Genomic DNA, 10,311 nt, shown 5'->3' on the forward strand with positions numbered 1-10,311 from the left:
TTGTCTCACGTTGGGAAAAAAATTCTGATCCAGCCTCGCTAGTAGTGAAGACTTGCCCTGCAAATCATTCAGCACCATCATACATTTACCTATGCCTGGTAGCAAAAATTCTTGTTCTCTCCATCATTTGATATCGGCAATCGATCTCTCCCCGCAATCTGCAACTCCTTCCGAGAACACTGAACAAGAAATTGAAACCGATCAAAAAAACAAAGCCTGTGACTGCTTATCTTTATTCCCCGACTCCATTTCCATGTTGATCTCTTTTCTCAACCTACTGTTTTTGCAAAGTAACCTAAAGTTTCAATCTTATCCTTCCCAAAAAACCTCAAATCTTGCCTCGGTGATGATGCTTCGATCGGTGACATTTGCGTTTAGGCTAAATTGGTCATTCTTGGAGTATTTTTTTTAAACCTGGGGTGTTGATTTCATCTTTGAATGGTCTTGTATGGGTGGCTTTTTACTCGACTGGTTTGTCAAAGGAGGAAATCTCAATTTTAGTATCCCAGTAGTCTTAGATTCAAGCAAGGGTTTCTTTAGAAGCTTATCGTGTGGTAAGGACTTACTCTTTTTGTCTTTTACAAGTTTCAAAATGAATGGCATGTGAACCAAGGGAAATCATGCAAGGCGTTAGAGAGTTAGTTTAAACGCAAATAAGCATATAAAACCAAATAAGAGCAATAAAATAACTAGTCTATACCTTGCAAGAGAAGATCTATCTTGTTCCTCCAATTGAGATTGATGAAGTAGAGGCACCCTTGTGCTCCACTTGTTTGGATGTGCTCTTCTTGATGGATGTGGAATGCTCTCCAGATGCATAACAAGATTGGTGGATTAGAATTGGATTTGGATTATGATGGGTGAGGAATTGATAGATTTGAATGAAAAATGATTTGTCTTGGATGAGGGATTATTTGGATATTATGAGGACATTATGTGGATATGATAGAAGAAGATGGAGGAAGAAAGGGACAACATAAGATTAGAAGAAGATTTCATGTAGTGATTTGTGAGGAAATGAGACTCCAATTTATAGATTGGAGGAGGCCGATTGAGGGCCAAGATTGATTTTGGTATGAAGGGTTGAGATTTATTTGGGATGGAAGACATGGATCAAGGTGTATTGGGGGAATAAAAAGAAATATAAAATTCCTTGGAAAAGGAGAGAGAAATTAAATATTCCAAAATAAAGGATGTGTGGGAAGACTAAATGGATAAAGGAGTTAAAAATTCCTTGAGAAGAGGATGCATGGGGAGATTCAAGGAATTTGAATTTCCTTGAAAGGATCAAAGGTGATGTGACATGAGTGGAGAAATATAAAATTAGAGAATAATGATAAGTATGATTAAGGAAGAATTAATTAGGCTAAGTGGCGATTAGGAAAAGTGATTTGTAGGAATCACATGATTTAAGTTAATTAATTATAATTAATTAACTAAGAGGAGTTTAGAAGACTTAATGATTTGGTTGACTTTAAAAGAATAAGAAAATAATTAATTTATTTGATAAATTAATTATTGGACTATAGTGACAAGATTGATTAAATTTAATTAGATTAACTTTAAGAAGAGGGAATTAACACAATTAAATTGGTTGATTATGATGACAGGCTTAAATTAATTAAACATTAATTTAATTAATTTTGGGTGTCTATAGAATTAATCTTTTGTGTTGTGATTGTAAATGCTAATTATTAGGGATGAATGTTGGCTTATGCTTAGACAAGATTTTTCAAGATAACTTATCCTAACTTTAGATATTGACTACTTGCGATTTCTTGCTTTTGGGAGTAACAAAAAATTCGTTATTGTTTTGAATAGCTGAATGGCTACGTTGTTTTGTGTTTGGGATTATGTTTCATGGAGTTTCTGACAGTGGATGGGTTTTGAAATAGAAAATCAAAGGTGTGTGTTTGGTTATGATTTTTTTATCAGAGATAAGTATAAGAATCAAAATTGAAATCATAGCATATTAAGTAAAGATTAAACTACAAATAACTTAAAATATGATGATGAGTGCATTGAACATTAACAATGTAGGGTAGAGATAACTTTAAGAAACCCCCCTAGGTAAAGGTGTGAAATCCTGCTGAATCTTTCAATATTTTGGGAGAAAATATTAATATTTTTTGGTGATTTTTTTTAATAGAGGATAAATATTAAATTTTGTTGGCGAATTTTTCTCAATTGCGTAAGAATTGTACAAAAATTAAGGTGAATTTTTCAATCTTTTTGGGAAAAAATATTAAATTTATTGGCAAATCTTTTTCTTTTGCATGAAATTTTTTGAAAAATTAAGTCGAATACTTCATTATTTTTGGGGAAAAATATTAATTACATTGGTGATTCTATTCATATTGCATGAAAAATGTGAAAAAATTAAGGTGAATCATACATTATTTTTGGGGGAAAATAATAATGACATTGGTGAATGTTTTTCAATCACATAAAAATTATAGAATAATTAAGGCTAATCTTCCATTACTAATTGGACCAAAAAACTAATATAGCAAACACATCACATCTTAGTTGTAAGTGTCTTGCATATCCGTATGAAATCTTTTAGAAATCCACTTTTTGGCATGTATGAAATCTTTGTTGGCAATATTACAGTATAACAGACAATGAAAGATTGTTGACATTTCAATAAGGATATTGAGAAGGTTGTTGATGATTATGTACATAACTGATTAAAGATGTTTTACTATCTTGATATTATTATTTTGTCATTGATGTCAAGAAATTGATTTTCTAATTCAGTATGATGTTGCCATATCTTGAGAAGTATGATATGAAGATTATAAAGAAGTCGGTAAAAGACATAGGAAAGAATATGATGAATAAAGGGATGAATAACGTATTCAATGGGCAACTATTACCGAGTCGGACAATGATGAGATCGTGATGTTTTAGATTGTTTTAACATTATACATATGTTGTAAAATGTAAAGGTTAATACTATACTATGTTACCAGGCAAAGAACATAGTCGGTAAACCCTAAGGAACCTAGTCAATAAACCATAAGGTTATCGCTATCGGTTAATGAAAGCAGAATGTCTACCGAGTGAAGTTTAGTATTTACCGAGTTACAACCGAGCTATAATAGAATGCATTAAATATTTACATGTGATATTTAATGAAAGATGTTGATGAGCTGGAGCAGATCAATGATTGGTAAGCCGTGGAAGAAGTTTGTTAATGAATCTAAGGCAATGGAAACTCGGCATGAAGATCTACAGCTCAAATTGAACCGCAATACCCTAACACAAGTTCCAAGGTGACAATGCAAGTTCCAAGGCAGGGTAAAACATTTTCAGATCGAAGAATACATTGAACCTGGACAAGATTGAAGATCTGATGGCTATGATTGATCATGGGAAATGTGATCAATCAGATTAATCGGTTAGAAGATTGTTTATAAATAGGAAATTCTTGATAAACAATGTATGCGGGAAAGTGTATGCATAAGGATTCTACATAGTGATCACCGAGCACAAAAGTTTGAAGACCTGTTAGAATAACACAATATAGATGCCCAACAGATAGAAAAGATTAGTTCTATGTCTAGATTGTATTGAACAAATAGGAATCTGCTTTAGCATTTTAGATGTGAAGTTGCAGATAGATTTTTATTACTGTTATTTTGTGAAACAGAAAGAAAATCTCTTAACCGAGTGGACTTAACAGTCTTATATGTAAATCCTCTAGTAAGGTGACATTCTGATTGAGTGTTTGAAATCCTTTGATAAGGTCACTTCTAACAAAGTGAAGATCCTAACAGATCTGAGGAAAATCCCTTAACCGGGTCACATCTAGCAATGTGTTTGTAATCTTTAACAAGATTTGTTTTTAACCGAGCATACTCTAGAAGAGTATATTTCTTAGTGGGTCTGAAATCCCACAGTGGTTTTTCCCTATTTGGGTTTCCACGTTAAATCTGGTGTTATGAGGTTTATATTGTTCATATGCTTTTGAGTTTGCATGTTTGATAGTTTTTGGTTATATGACTGATATATATGTTACCGAGGTTGAATCTAATATTTTTATGGATGATTAAGTTTGTATGATTCACCCCCCCCTCTCATCTTGTTGGCTATTGGATATGTACTTTCATTAAGTATCAGAACTATCAATTGGTATCAGAGCATTGGACTCCAAAAGGAAAGTTTAAAGGCAATTGAGTTAAAGATCCAAAGATGTATAAGAGGGATGCACCGAAGCTGAACAAGTCAAGTTTCTCTACATGGCAGAAAAGGATGAAGCTACATCTATTAGAAGTTGGAGAATATGTTGTCTATTATCTAGAGAATGATTTCATCACACCGAGCACCTATCCATTGACAATGGAAGAGATAAAGGCAAAGCAAGAACATATTCAAGCAATGATTGAAATAACATCTGCATTGACCGATTTAGAGTTTAACGATCTAGAAGGGTGTACTGATGCAAAGGCAATGTGGACTAAGCTCATATCAGTATATGGAGGAGATGAACAAGTTCAAAGAGCAAAAGTGGATAGTTTAAGAGGACAACTTGAATCTATGAGGATGAATGAAGGTGAGAACATAACCTAGTACAGTACAAGACTAAAGGAGATTGTAAATCAAATCAAAGGAGCAGGAGGAACTATTGAAGAAAAGGATGTAACAAGTAAGTTGTTAAGAACCCTTCTACCTGCCTATGCAATCCGAGTCTCTGCAATCAATGAATTGAGGTTTGTACCCAATATGTCAGTTTCCTTGGATGCTACTATTGGTAAGCTACATGCATTTGAGTTAAGTAATTTTGATAATAGTTGATCTTTGGTAAATAAAGTTGAATCTGCATTTAGTTATTTTCATCTTAATGAATCTAATGATTACAATGAAAGAAAGTATAAGTACTCTGAAGGAGATCACAGTGGAGCAAGTGAAAGATTTTGGAAGAACATGGAAGAAGTACACAAACTGTATGAAGAAATCAGAAAGAAAGAAGAGTTTGAAGCACTATTGGCCAAAAGGTTACCAAAAGGCAGAGGTAAGTATAAAGGAAAACTACCTTTGAAATGTTTCAATTGTGATAAGATTGGACATATGGCTTCTAACTGTCCTGACAGAGATTTTACTGAAAAGAGAGATTACCGAGATGACAGACAGAAAGATAATCATTACAGAGGACACCGAGACTTCAGGAGAAGAGATAAAAAGACATGCCTAATAGCTTATGAAGAATCTAATGATGATAAATCATATGAAACAGATACAGAGGAAGTTGTTTATGTGGCTATCAAGGATGGATCAGATGAAGAAAGGTATCAAGAAAAAGCCCTAATATCTCACATAAACACTAATGATTCTTGGATTATAGATAGTGGATGCTCACATCATATGACAGGAGATAAACACAAGTTTGTTATGTTAGAAGATTATGATGGAGGCTATGTTAGATTTGGTAATGATGCACCATGTCCAGTAAGAGGTAAAGGATCCATAATACTTCTTGACAATGCTAAATGTAATGATGTTTATTGGGTTGAAGGTTTGAAATACAATTTGTTGAGTGTAGCACAACTAAACAACACAGGTTACCGAATAGAGTTTCAAAAAGGAATTGTCAAAGTTCATGACAAGAATAGAAAGTTAGCTGCCACCGGGACACAAACAAGAGGTAATACATTTCATCTTGACTCAACTCGGAATAAATGTCTATATGCAAAGATAGATGATACTTGGTTATGGCATAAAAGGTTTTGTCATGTAAATTTTGATAATCTGATCAAAATAAGTAAGAAGCACCGAGTAAGAGGTCTACCGAGTCTTGAAAAACCTAAGAATGCTATGTGTCGAGGATGCCAGATGGGTAAGATGACAAGATCAAGCTTTACAAGTAAGTAGTACACTTATAAGGGAATTTTAGATCTTGTGCACATTGATCTTTGTGGTCCTATGAAAGTTCAAAGTTATTATGGTGATAAATATTTCATATTATTTGTGGATGACTATTCAAGGATGATGTCAGTAATGTATTTAAAAGAAAAATCAGAAGCTTTTCAAATGTTTAAATGGTACAAGGCAAGAGTTGAAAATGAAACAGGAAGACAACTGAAATGTCTTAGATCAGATAGAGGAGGAGAGTTTACATCTAATGAGTTCAACCTATTTTGCAATGATCATGGTATAAAAAGACAAGTCTTTGCACCGAGAACTCCACAACAGAATGGGATAGCTGAGAGAAGGAACAGATCTTTTGTGGATTGTGCTAGAACACTAATGATTGAGAAGAAGGTTCCACAAACATTTTGGAGAGAAGCAATAAGCACAACTGTTTACACCTTGAACCGAGTTCAATTGAAGAAAGGTACTTTGAAGACACCTTATGAGATCTCGTATGACAAGAAACCTAATGTTACTTATTTTAAAGTCTTTGGAAGTAAATGCTATGTTCATAAAGATGATAGAGATGGTAAGTTTGATCAGAAAAGTGAAGAAGGAACATTTCTAGGATATTCTTCTAGAAGCAAAGCATTTAAATGTCTGATCAAATCATCTAACAAAATAGTAGAAAGTGCAAATGTGAAAATTGATGAATTTGCAGAAAGAAATGATGAAGGTAATTCCAAAGAACTAGAAGACTATAATGAATTTGTCTATGTGCAACCGAGAAGTCCTATCGAGATAACTGTTGAAGAAAATGAAAGAAATATCCAGTTACCGAGCAATGAAGAAGATCATACAGAGCCTACCGAGCCTATATTAGCCAAGTATGTCAGAAGACATCATGCACCAAGTCAGATTATAGGAGATAAGGATGATCTAATGATGACAAGGAACAAACTGAGACAGAACACATGTTTGATATTTGAATTTGAACCGAGAATAGTGATAGAGGCATTTAATAGTGAAGATTGGATAAATGCTATGACAGAAGAGATTGATCAAATCAAGAAGAATGACACATGGACATTGGTCCCAAGACCGAAGGACAAAAATGTAATCGGTACAAAGTGGGTCTTCAGAAACAAGCTAAATGAAAAAGGGGAGGTCATTCGAAACAAAGAAAGACTAGTTTGCAAAGGTTATGCACAAGAAGAATGAATTGATTATGGTGAAAATTTTGTACCTGTTGCTAGACTTGAAGGAGTAAGAACATTGTTGGCCTATGCTACTTACAAGAACTTCAAGGTATATCAAATGGATGTCAAATCTGCATTTCCAAATGGAATATTAGAAGAAGAACTTTTCATTGAACAACCTGAAGGATTTGTTGAAGACAATAATAAAGATCAGGTATGTAAGTTGAACAAAGCTTTATATGGTTTGAAACAAGCACCAAGGGCATGGTATGAAATATTGCACTCTTATTTGATTAAGATTGGTTTTATAAGGACAAGTGAGAATAGTAACACGTACATGAAGAATGATGAAAATGGAATACTAATCTCAGCCATATTTGTTGATGATATTATATTTTGTGGAAATGACTCTCTATGCAAGAACTTTGGAAATGAAATGAGCAAAGAATTTGAGATGTCATTAATCAGTAAGATAAAGTATTTTATAGGTTTACAGATACTGCTAATGAAAAATGAGATTTTCATTACTCAATCCAAGTACATAAAGGAAATCTTGAAGAAATTTGGAATGGAGGATTCAAAACCAGTAAGTACTCCTATGACTACTAACTATAAACTATCAAAGAATGATGAATCTGCATCTGTTGATGAGACACTCTACCGATCCATGATTGGAAAACTACAATATGTAAAGAAAATTGATGACTTACCTTGTAGCCAAAGGGTTATTAAAATAGCCAAAGATAACCAGAGGGTTATTAAAAGGCTTGAGTGCGACTACAAGCTTCAGTTGCAGTTGCAAATAATTATGATCTCTCTGGCAATCGCCATGTCCCCCTTATAATGGGTAGAATGTAGAGAGAAAGCTGGGTGAAGACACAGGAGTTGCGGTTTTGGATTCAAGCATCCCTGCTTGATCAAAACTCTCATATCTCTCCCCTACCAATAAATGCAATGAGAATCTTGTATCTCAGTATTCTTTGCATCAATAACCACAAATGTGTGATAGTAGCATGGCTCATAAGGTAGTTCACATTCATGGAAGCTTTTTGTATCTCTAAACCAAAGCTTTCATGAATATTTTCTTGGAGGTTTTACAGCATTTCAATACATGTTACACATGCTTGTAAAAGGACGGTAGCTTGTTGCATTCCTTATGATTATAAAAGGAATATCAAGTCCATAAAGAAGGATTCTGTAATTTTGTCATCTCCGGGAGAGTAGAACTAGAAACGGGGTTTTGTCTTGTCTAGTATGTATGATGGTTTCATGGGGAACTAATGTACACTTTCTCTCAATAGTTTTTCAATTAGTTCATGGATAGACTACTATATTTATTATTGTTGCTAACATTGTCTTCATTTGTACTTTTAGATATTACATGAATGGTTAATCATAATATTAAGGATATTTTAATTTGTCTTGGAAATTTCATTGTCAATGTTTGATTGTGTAGTGTGAATGTGGATTTCCTTCAAGGAAGGAATTACATTCTATTTGCAAGTTACTGTAAGTCTAGAGTAATGTAATGGATCTATAAGAATAATTTGTGCGATTATAGATGAATTTGTGTTAACGCTAGGCATTAATGCTCAAGTGACTCACTATTACGAAATTATTTGTTGCTTGTGTTTGCATTCTTGATCTCATATTCGACTTTGAGACCTGTTTCAGAAATACATCAAAATCAAAATGCAATTTCCTTTGTTTCAAAAATACATCAAAATCAAAGTCCAATTAAATGTAGAATAATTAAGGTGCATCTTTCACATTTTTTTGGAAAATAACCCATATATAAATTGTATTGCTTATCCATTGGAAATAGAAACATACTTTTTAGCACATATGAAATCTTCATCTCAGATTCTAAGTGATCTTTTCGCATAGAAAATACTCCTCCTGTCAGAGGACTTTATGCTTGTCATTTTGATGAAGAGGTGCATGGGTATAGATGTTATCTTGTTCTTGAAGAAAATATTGAATCGGTAGTTAAATGATTATAGCAGATCGATGAGTTTTGATCCTTTCATTAGGTGTCATGAAGAGTTGCATTCCAGCATGGAGATTTCTGATTCTTTGGAAAGGCAAAAAGGTGAAAAGGAATATTTAGAACTTCTAAATTTAGAGCTTTGAGGTTTTTCATAAATCCATAGCAGTTGAGTTGATCAAGAAGCATTATAAATATTTTCCTCTACACTTGTTCAAGAATAGTATCAGAAATGCAATGCCCATATGTATATGTTTCCTGTGTTTTCATAAAATATAGGTTTAATGACATCGGATGGAGATTATTTCAAGAAGGTTGTGTTTATAGCAGCACAATAGATTTCTTTGTAGCTAAAGGGACTTTCAAATCAGAGGAAGTAGCTAAAGGGATTTTCAAAGGCCATATGCAATTGCAAATAGCCTTTCCCTAGCTGCCTACATTCGCCCCCTTGTCTCTTGAATTCTAAGAGTGAGAGGGAGCGAGGAGGAGAACAATGAGGATAGTAAAGAGTCGGCTCTAGAAAAGAGCTTGTTTAGTTAAAATTGATAACTAAAGTTGGACCCCTGTTCTAATTACAATACGCATATCTGGAGCTCATCCAGTAGTTTTTGTAGTTTTAATAGCTAGAATCTTGCATCTGTAAAACTACTCCTCTAGTTTTTTATAGTTAGAATCTTGCATCCATAAAGTTATTAGAAATGCGATGGTGACACGGCTCAAGTAGTTGAATTTCAACAACATTTTATTCTTCATCGTGGTCAATGATAGTTTCATGATAGTTTTAGTCATATGGTTTGATAAGTTATCATGTTCTATTTTAGGTTTCATAGTGGGAATATATCTTTTCCATGTGTATAAAACAAACATATGTCAAATGAGAACATGGTAGTTGTATATAGCCTGAAAGTGAAATTTTATTTGTGGGTTTATGTACTTGTATCAAAAATAAAAAAAATTAAATAAAAAAGATATATATATATATATTATTAATATATATCGTACAAGGCAACTTATGGTAAGTGTACATTTAATGAGACATTTATGTTGAAGTTGATCGAATGCCTTTAAATTGGGCATTGGGGTATTGCCGTATTTTCACATTACATGTTCGAGTTGGAAACATTGAGGTGGGAGTGATGGACACGCAAATTAAATGCTTAGGGCAACGAAACCAAAGACGGCGTTTGTAGGTGAGGTCACAGATAAACAATTGGGGGGTCTTGGTGAATGGCCATCCGTACATAATGCATGTGGTCAAGACAGTGCTAGGGT

The sequence above is a fragment of the Cryptomeria japonica genome, chromosome 9 (genome assembly GCF_030272615.1).
Source record: "Cryptomeria japonica chromosome 9, Sugi_1.0, whole genome shotgun sequence".
NCBI classification, from domain to species: Eukaryota; Viridiplantae; Streptophyta; class Pinopsida; order Cupressales; family Cupressaceae; genus Cryptomeria; species Cryptomeria japonica.